Raw genomic sequence first — 10,833 nt, 5'->3', positions numbered from 1 at the left:
GTGGGGGGTCAGTGGAGGGGCCGGCGGCTAGTTGGTGGTGGAGGGCAGGTGGGGGGTCAGTGGAGGGGCCGGCGGCTGGTGGGTGGTGGAGGGCAGGTGGGGGGTCAGTGGAGGGGCCGGCGGCTGGTGGGTGGTGGAGGGCAGGTGGGGGGTCAGTGGAGGGGCCGGCGGCTGGTGGGTGGTGTAGGGCAGGTGGGGGGTCAGTGGAGGGGCCGGCGGCTGGTGGGTGGTGTAGGGCAGGTGGGGGGTCAGTGGAGGGGCCTGCAGCTGGTGGGTGGTGTAGGGCAGGTGGGGGGTCAGTGGAGGGGCCGGCGACTGGTGGGTGGTGTAGGGCAGGTGGGGGGTCAGTGGAGGGGCCTGCAGCTGGTGGGTGGTGTAGGGCAGGTGGGGGGGTCAGTGGAGGGGCCTGCAGCTGGTGGGTGGTGGAGGGCAGGTGGGGGGTCAGTGGAGGGGCCTGCGGCTGGTGGGTGGTGTAGGGCAGGTGGGGGGTCAGTGGAGGGGCCTGCGGCTGGTGGGTGGTGTAGGGCAGGTGGGGGGGGTCAGTGGAGGGGCCTGTGGATGGTGGGTGGTGTAGGGCAGGTGGGGGGTCAGTGGAGGGGCCTGCAGCTGGTGGGTGGTGGAGGGCAGGAGGAGGCCCAGAGGGGCTGAATGAAGGCTGTGCAGGGCCCAGGTCAGGAAGAGGGCTGGAGGGACTGGGTGACAGTTGGGGAAGGTGAGGACCAGGGGGAGGAGATAAAGGACAAAGTGGTGGAGGGGGGCGAGCTAGAGGAAAGGTTCCAGCTGGCTTTAGCATTGCTGGAATCCTCTCCTCTGGCTCTATGTAGCGTGAAAGCTGGTCCAAATTAGCAAATTGCTTCTCTCCTTTGTTCCCAACCAAGTACACCGCTTTCCCCTTTATCTCCGTGATGGTGTATGGCCCCAGCATCTCTGCAGCCATTTTCCCACCCTTCCTCTGATCCTCCCTCATGTTCTTTTTAATAATAATAATAATAATAATAATAATAAACTTTATTTGTATAGCACCTTTCATACATAAATGCAGCTCAAAGTGCTTCACATGGCAGGACACACAAATAGAATACAATAAAACACAGTCAAGTAGTTAAAATGATAAAACAATGGCAAAGAACAAAATAAAAGCAAATCAGTCAGGACAGAGTAGGAACGCAGATATTAAAACTCAACTAAAAGCAAGAGTGAAGAGGTGAGTCTTGAGTTGAGATTTAAAAATGTCTACAGAGGGTGCGTGTCTGAGCTGGAATGGTAATTTATTCCAGGCTGTTGGGCCGTAGAAGGAAAAAGCTGCCTCACCATATTTTTTTGTGCAAATTTTTTTAGGCACTTCAAGCAGGCCAGCAGTGGAGGACCTGAGGGGGGCGGTTAGGGACATATCTAGGTAAGGACCCTATCCCCAACTGCCATGTCGTCATCCCAGCCCTGTTCGAGCTTCCTCTTCCTGACCTTGTCCTGTTGTTTTTGGACATTGCCCTGCACAGCCTCATAAATGGCAGGTTGCTTTGTCAGCCCCACCGAGACCTCCTCTCGCATCATGAGGCCCTCCACATCTTCTGGACTCACCTATAGTACAAAAACACCAGGTGGGGTTATTGACAGTATATGTTCAACATATTTGCATTTAAGTTCATAAAGTTAAGTATAACTAAATGCATTTGAAATAAAATAAGTTACTTTTCAGGATTCCAATTAAATAGCAAAACAATAATTCAGGATTTAAATTCAAATATAGCAAAGCTTGTAGAAATATAGTGGCCCGCTCCATCGTCAAAGTTGCCCACCCCTGAAAATCAATATACAACTGGCATTGACCTCTCAGAACACAATCTCTGTAGATTGTCCATTTGTATAAAGGAGGTTAAACTGAGCCAATGGAGCCACTTACATTATAGTCCTCCAGGACCTCTGAGGGATACCTGGCCTCCCTGCCAAACATCAGGTAATATGGGGAGAATCTGGTGGTAAATTGCTTTTTGGTCCTCAGGGCGAACATGGTCGGTTTTAAATATTTATCCCACAGTGTGGGGTGCTTGTCGCACAGCGCTGTCAGAGACCTGAAAATATCATAACATAAGAGCAGACATTCAGACACTTTTAATGTACACCAGTCATGTTGTGGAGGTGTATCTGACAAGTTGACAGTATGCAACGTACCTCTGGATGGTCCCATTCATCTTTTCCACCAGCCCATTGGTTTGGGGGTGGTATGGGGCGGAAAAGCTCCTCTTGATTTTGAGGGCTTCACACAGCCCATAATTCACCTTAAATTACATTTCCCATTAAGAATAAATGGGGATTCGCATTTGACACAATAATATTTAAATACATAACACTGAAATTAACAACATTCCGATCAACGGTTTGAGTCCCTCCCCAACTATACACAGAAACAAATAATAGTTTACCAATACAAATGTAAAGTGCCAAATTTGGCACATACCTACATTTATATCTATTGTTTGTGCTAAATTGCTTTAATGCTTTGATTGTTGTACCTGGTTCCGGAATTCGGTCCCCTGATCTGTTAACAGCCGCTGGGGGGCCCCGAATTTGTAGAACCAGTCCAATATGCAGTCTGTCACCGTCTGATTGATAGAAAATTTGATTAACAGTTTGTAGAATGGGTGCAGTTCAACAAAAGTACAGGAGAGACAGAGACGACGAGATACAATTGCCGACTGACTTATTCTGCATACCATCCGATGGCAATTGGATCTCGCCCCTCCTGAAGAACAGGTCAATACAACATTTGCTAAGACGATAAGAGTAGTAAGACTTGTTTACATAAGAGTCCTCCATTTTCAATTCATCAGAACATTTAAAGACAAGATTTAAAGAAAAAACAAAAACATTTTATTTATGCATTTATTTTACCTCAGCCTTTTTGTTTGGAAGGGGATAAGCCTCTGACCACTTGGTGAAGTAGTCCACCATGACACAAATATAGGTGTTGCCTGATGTTGTGGTCTTAAGCTTGATGAGGTCCATACCGACCAGCTCAAATGGCTCCTTAACCTGAAAAATAAAGGCAATTAGACATGTTGGTAGCCCATCTCAGCAAATGTAGATGCATGCTATATTCAGTTGAACACTCACAGGGATTGGCTGGTATTGCACCTTCTCTTTGAGGTTCCCCCGCTTGACCTGGCACGCTGGGCACTCCTTGATCTTAAATCAAATGATATGAACATTAATGTATATCACAGGCCTTATTGGTCAAGCACAAACAGTAAGTGAAGGTGATCTACAAGCACATGAATTTAAATTGATGCTTCAATTTGACATTGTTTTCCTAAATTGGCCAGCATGTACAAAGAATATTAATTTGGATGAACCTTGACCCTTCCAACTTACCCATTTGCGGATGTCAGCTTGCATCCCAGGCCAGTAATATCGGCGGATCACTGCGTCATGAGTCTTCTCCACACCGCAGTGACCACCGATATCACTGGCATGGAACTCCCGAAATATGTCAGAGGCCTCAGCAGCCGATGACACCACCTGCATAGGTAAATAGCATATAGAGATGAGATTGACAGATACTGAAAGGACCACTTCACCACTTTTCAACCCATCTTCATATGATTTATATATAGCCTAATTGCATTCATCCTCACTATATGAAGACAGGTTTAAAAGTGGTCCTTTAAGATTCCTCTTTTGATCAATTCAATTGTTTGAGCACTAAAAGTAACCATGAAACACATTTACCTTTGCATAGTGTGAGTCCTCGGTCTTGCGACGCTGGCAGAGATAATGAAGGACTCCATCTAGTACAAATGAATGAGAAAAATCTCAATGTCCAAGATACTTTTAGACATTTGATCATCTACTCAGGCTTATGTGAACACCACGGTTTTAGAGTTGATCAATTCTGTATTTATATATTTGATATTCTAATCATTACATTTCTAATTTTATAAGACAAATATATTATGTAGAATTGATAGTGTAACAGAATACATACCCTTAAGCATATACGGCGCAGCAGACCTCTTGAAATTAAATTTTGCCTGCGGTGTTGTGGTGGCAGACGCTGGCAGATGACCATGGAGTTTATACTCCATGATATTGGTGAACTTCACTGGTTCCATGACTCTTACTCTCTCTTACTCTCTCTTACTTTCTTACTCTCTCTTACTCTCTCTTACTCTCTCTTACTTTCTTACTCTCTCTTACTCTCTCTTACTCTTGCTTGCTCTGTTACTCTTGCTTGCTTGCTTGCTTGCTCTGTTACTCTTACTCTCTTTCCTACTTCCCACACAATTGTTTGTTTTGCACCACCTTATATATGTTTGTTAATCACACCCCAATTACTCAGGTGTAAGTGATCGCTGATCGGGCAGCAATGGCTCAGGGGTAGAGTGGCTGGATGGTAACCGCAGGGTTGCCAGTTCGATCCCAGCTTCCCCCAGAGTTGGTGTCAAAGTGTCCTTGAGCAAGACACTGAACCCCCAATTGCTCCTGATGTGCAGGTTGGTGCCTTGCAGCCCTTGCCTGTCATCGGTGTAGTGAATGTGTGTGTGAATGAAATGCACAATATATGTAAAATTCACCATTTACTGATTACTGCCTCCCCTTAAGCCAGGTGCCAGTCAGTCATTCCTGTTTGTCTATTGCTATGCACTGACCTCTGTGGGAACAAGGTGCCCTCCCCATAGGCTCAGTGTTGAGGACCGAGTGAAGTTTGTTTGTAAGCCATTTTAGGGCCAAAACCGCACTTAACTGAAGGCTGGTGTACTGTCATGTAATGTTCAGTGTGTTTAGGCCTACTCTTTCAATGAGTCTTGAGTACCAATGTACCAGACCTTGACTGTTGAGGCTTAGCTCCTTGCTGTGCTTCTAGATTATTAGAATTATTAGATCATTGTTGTATTGTATTTAACTTTTTGATAACCCAGCTGCCAATTAGCTGTTAATTGTTACTAATTTACTTGTTATTTCTGGTGTACTCAGAGAAGAGCGGACAGTTGTACTGTGGGGGAGGACTATCTGGAGGGCTCTTTACCCATCTTCCTAATCACCCAGTGTGAGTGTGTCTGGTTGTGTAGTGCAAGTGTAGTTTGCTGTGGATTTGAAGCAAACCACACAGCAAACCCCTCTTTTTCTCTCCTTCCCCATGTCAATTGTGTTCAACTTTTTAAATATGTTGTACTGTATAACCAGATGAATGAAATAAAAAATGATATTTTATGCTTTGTTACAATTGTTACAATGACCCTGTGTTGCACTTTAGACTTTAGCACTTTAAATTCCCATGGTGGCAAACATGGGTTTGTTGCATGTGTGATTATCACATATTGGCTCTATTCCAATTAAGGTCCTGATCATGCACATATTCTTGATTATAGGCTGATAACATTCAAACCGGGTGACAAAATGACATATAGGACTTAATGGTCACATTGTCAATGCTAGGATAGAGAAGACCCCACTAAAGAGTACACTATAATATGCAATGAAAAACATTAGAGAAATTGTAGCCTACAAAGTTATTGTATTGGATCGGCGCATGGAAACTAGGGGCTACTAATATATACTATTCTCTGCCTATCGGGACGTAACTCGGACGGCGCTGAGTCGGGTCTGGTGGCCTTCGCAACGCTCGGCACGGCGACTCGCTCGGCTAGCGCCTCGCTCGGCGGTGCCTCACGTGGCTCAAGGCCACCAGACACGGCGCGCCTCCGTCATTGACATCAGTGACACCCGTCACAATAGGTGATAATGACATATTGAAACAGTGAGTATGCCAGTATGGCCATATTGGCCCTATTGGAAGGTGCTGATAACAGATAGTGTGTAGAATGGCGCACATGCTTCTGACTGGTGCACAGATGCAAGACAGTTCAAAACTTCGAATCCCATGAGAGCCTTTTATTTATATTCATCCATTCGTTGATGCGTTTATTTTGATGCTTTAAATGACTGGGGCTGAATGGTTAGTGTGTGACACATTAGCTTACATTTGTAGCACATTGTCTGGTCAAGTCAAGTCACGTCAGTGTATATTAATGAGGGAGCTTTTCAGACACTAAGTGTCTGAAAAGCTCCCTCACTATAGGTCATGTTATAAACAAACTGTTAATCTACCTGCTCATATTTACTATTTCTAAGTAGCCTATACAGGATGACATGATGAATAATATATGATGATGGCGATATTAAGAAATCTGTATTAAACAGCCGTATTGGAAATCAGTGTGATGAATGACATCATTCTCAAGTTAATCTAGGTCCCATGTCTGTTGTTTTGAGTTGTGTTAACTGGATTTGTACTCTATGAGTTATTTACTGTTCAGAGATGGAGTGCACATAATGGCACACAGGGCTATGCTTCACACTGGTGTGCTCCTTTTGACATTGGGAGGAGTTCGAATCCTGTGAGATGCTGACAGTTATTTATTTATTCAGTCATCCGTTGATGCGTTTATTTTGACGCTTTAAATGGGCTGAATATTGTGTGTGAAATATTAGCACCATTAGCTTTGATAATTTGGAGCACGTACATTGACTGGCGTGACTTGGGTCAGTGTAATGTGGCTTTTGGGCATATTTAGGTCATGTTATAAACAGATTGTTAATTTAACATATCATGCATTTACTATTTCTATGTAGCCTGTAGGCCTATAACATAATGACCATAAGGTGAACGTATAGGTGATGATGGTGAGAGACGTTAGAACAAATCTGTAGGCCTATTAAACAGCCGTTTTGGAAATCGGTGTGATTAATGAGATTTCAAGTTAATCTAGTTCCCCATGTTCGTTTTGAGTTGTGATGGCTGCTTTTATAAACTATGATTTGAATATGATTACAAAATGTCATGGCTAGAATGGCTCACTGTAGTAGTTCCATGACTGGGAAACTTTATGCCGAAAAACGGAGGAGTTCGAACCCCGTCAGAAACAAACGGTAATTTATTTACGGTATGTATTTATTCTTTCATCGATGCGTTTATATTGACGCATTACATGGGCTGCATAGTTAATGTATGTGACACATGTTTACTTATAGTTGCATTTATAAAACGAATTGTTGTACATAGACAGTCACAGGAAGAAGGAGAGTGTCTTCCTGTTTCTCAACAACAATCACAACAACAAAACACAGGGCTAAAGGGTGTGTAACCACAACGTAATGTGAGTGTCCGTCCGTCTCCCCGACGCTTCTTAATCCAAACGAGAATCAGATCGGTATGTATTGTTTAAATTGGCATTGACGAGGACAGCTACGTAGTGTGGGGTCCGTGTAGGACTACAATCAAGGGGCCAGTGAGGCTGTTCAACGTTGAAGCTCTCCTCCCTAGTGGTAGGAGGAAACCCCGTGCAGCTGGGTTTTAACATTGAGCGCTCGGTTGCACTTCCGCATTTGACCCAAGGAAGCTTTGACCACCAAAATGTGGTGGTCAAATGCGGAAGTAGACGTTCTGAGACTTCAACACGCCACTGAGCAACTTCCACTGACATGAATAGCTGGGGGGGCGGAGCTTCGCGCCAGTTCAGTCTCTATCCTTTTATATACGCTATGACTACAATGGAACATCAGCCGTTACTAGGACGACGGATGCGCGATTTCGTTTTGATCTGATTTCGTGTTAGAGGGGCAAGAGAAACACTAACGTTATGGCTGCCACTCTGTCTCTTACTCAGGTAACACTGTCTTTCAACTCACTTTCAACTAAATGTCAGAATTGTCTCTCTGTCGTCTGTCTGTTGTTCGTAAACCTTTGAACGTTGTTTGTAGTTCCTCTGGAGCGGGTTAATGGCCGTGCGGTTAGGTGTTCGTTGCTGTTTTGGAAGTTGTCTGTCTGCAGTTGTGACTGGGAAAAGTTTCTGTGTAATCTCTTTGGAGACGTAAATGTAGGCTTGTGTACACAACACAACCACGGGGTAGTAGCTTTTTAGAGTTTCTCTATCAAACCAATGCCAAGCAAACGTTACCAGGTTTTGATGCCACTCGGAATTTGTGGTAGCCTACTGCTTCAGCGTATCAAAATGTTTGTGTGGACTTGATTACCATGGTCTGTTGTTTTGCTGTCAAACATTGCTTTGCTAAAGCTAATAATGCCCATTATTACAAATACAACAAATGTTATAACAAACGTATTAGGTATTAGCCTACCTACTGCTGTTGCTGATACATCTTCCTACTGCTTTCTTGGCTTGCTTGGTGGGCTGAGTAACTTACCCTAAAAGTCAATTGATTAATGATATTGTCTAGTAGAATATTGCACCGCCTGTCTTCACTCACTGTTGTAATGTGTTGCTCATGACCTTTGGAAATCATGTAGTCTTAAGAGCTATAGATGTTTGCCTTGCTTCTTTGCAAATAATTACTACAGCCACCTGCTTTTTAATCAAAGTTATAGAAAGTATAATAAGTAATTAAGCTTGCACTTCAGCTGTCCTGTCTGTCACACAGTCTGCTGTAGTCCTGTTATAAGCTAAATGCAGCGCGGAAACGGTTTGGTTTGCACACACTACAAAAGCTGCCTCATTTATTTGGAAGGTCTAGCCTGGTTACAACCACAGACCTGCTGTTACCTGGCCCAATGTCAGCGTTACACAGCCTAAATCTAAAGGCTGAGAAGAACTGTTGGAGATACGTGTTTCTATCATTCGCCTTTACAGAAAGTCTATGTGTCAAGTAAAACCATTACGTTTATGTCATTAGTTGGGCCGCAGTAGGGTTTGTTAAACATTTATAATACTCAGTGGCGTAAAGTAACAAAGTACAATTACTTCGTTACTGTACTTAAGTACACGTTTTGAGAAGTTGTACTTTTATTTACTATTTTTATTTTTCTGTAATTTTACTTAACTTTACTTTGTTACATTTACAAGTAAAACATCGTACTTTTAATCCGCTACATTAAAATTAGACACCTTTCGTTATTCGCTACACATTTCCGCGCAAAATATGCGGGGCTCGCTTGATTTCACAATCTCCGCATTATAAAGTTTATAAAGTCATCGCCTCACTCATTCGTTCACATGCACACAGAGAAGCATGGTGTTGCGGTGCGGTGAAAAAGCTGGACAGAAGCGCCCGTCTCTCTCTCTGGTGCGGTGAATAAATAACAGCGTGTGTGTGTGTGTGTGTGTCGCGCGCTGCATCTGCTGGTTATTGCAGTTCTGTTTTCATGGCTGTTATTTTGCATGGCTGTGTTGTGGAACACATACACAGCTTAACGTCAGGAACGTTACACGACTCACCCATCCAGGTGATTGCAATAATAATCACTGTATCTTACCATGCATTGCATGTAAACGTCTGTCGAACGAGATGGTCGTTAAAGTTGATATCGGTTTCAACTTTCTACCCCAATAATGTAATCCACATTTGTCCAGTGCATAGGCCTATAGCCTACTGCAGGCTTTTTTGACTAGATTTAGAAGGTGAGTTGTCTTCACTTTCTGACATGTCGGGGTGAGTTGTCTGTACTTTCCGCTGGGGCGAGTTGGGCGAGAAAGTACGGACAGCTCACCCCGAAAGTCCAGACAACTCACCCCGGTGAGTTGTCTTCACTTTCTGACATTGCAGGGTGAGTTGTCTGTACTTTCCGTGTCACCCATTACAGGCCTAATGCAATTTCGGATCTAACTATCGGTTCCTACAGACGTGCGCAGTCACGGCTAATTATTTATTTATTTAACAGTAAAATCCGGTGAAACACTTGTAAGTAAGGAGTAGAGCGTCTCTCTCTCTCACTCTCTATGCAGCATTGAGGGGAGGGGGGTCGTTTGTGGATAATGTTTGCGCTTCAAAGGCAGAGTCTCACAGCTGTACAAAGTTGCTAATTAGACTGCACTCCCAACGGACGCATGATCAATCAATCACAGTTCTAATAGGCCTACTTATACTGACTGAATTACATCTGAATAGCAAAGCAATATTGACCCCCCCCCCCCCCCCCCCAACAACGATGATATGGCTACTGCTAGTTATACATTAGCATGTGATAAATTACAACACACACACACACACACACACACACACACACACACACACACACACACACACACACACACACACACACACACACACACACACACACACACACACACACACACACACACACACACACACAGGAAGATAAGGTTGAATGAAACTAGATTATATTAAGGATAATGGGATAAATCATTCAGATTATACAAGGAAATGAGTGGAATCAGAGGTTTAAAGACATTTTCAACAATTTAAGATCTCCATTTTGGCAGGAATATGCTTGGAAGATGGAAACAATGTTGCACATTCATCTAATCATATGGGTAGGCTACTGGGTAGCCTACATACAAACAATGTTTGTATTTGTAAGGTTTATTAAATGTATGAATTTGACCTTGACATACTTAAAGGGGAATAGCACTCATTTTCGACATTTTACTGTGTCATAAATATATTTACATCTGTAGCCTATATTGTGATTGTGCTATCATACCTTGACTTAATTATACTTATACATTATTGTATATATAATTGTTGTTGTAAAGTTCTGAAAATAGACTACTTCAATATCCAATAGGAACTATGTCACCATTAATTCAGTAAAGTATATAAAAGAGCTCAAAGGCTACATATTCAGTCAGACAACTCACCCCGGAAGTGAAGACAACTCACCCCGAAAGTGGCCGAAAGTGAAGACATCTCACCCCCGAAAGTGAAGACATTTCACCCCTGGTGAGTTGTCCGGACGTTCGGGGTGAGTTGTCCTGACAACTCACCAAAAGTGGCAAAAGGGGTGAGTTGTCTTGTTAAGACATTTTCAAGCTCTTGCTACTGAAATGATCGATTATTTTGATGGAGAAATCATTTAAC

At 43.5% G+C, this 10,833-nt stretch overlaps 1 long non-coding RNA gene across 1 annotated transcript; it reads right to left on the bottom strand.

Moving 5' to 3' along the window:
• Positions 1–3,452: 3,452 nt before the first annotated feature.
• On the bottom strand, positions 3,453–4,175 carry LOC306919316. Its single transcript, XR_013789512.1, has 3 exons — positions 3,983–4,175; positions 3,727–3,785; positions 3,453–3,516 (listed from the first exon to the last, which is right to left on the bottom strand). It is a non-coding gene; the product is annotated as an uncharacterized lncRNA (long non-coding RNA).
• Between the last annotated feature and the right edge of the window lie 6,658 nt (positions 4,176–10,833).

This window comes from Electrona antarctica (genome assembly GCF_951216825.1).
Source record: "Electrona antarctica genome assembly, contig: scaffold_25, whole genome shotgun sequence".
Lineage (NCBI taxonomy): Eukaryota > Metazoa > Chordata > Actinopteri > Myctophiformes > Myctophidae > Electrona > Electrona antarctica.
The sequence above is the reverse complement of the archived record's forward strand: the minus strand, read 5'-3'. Positions and strand labels throughout refer to the sequence as shown.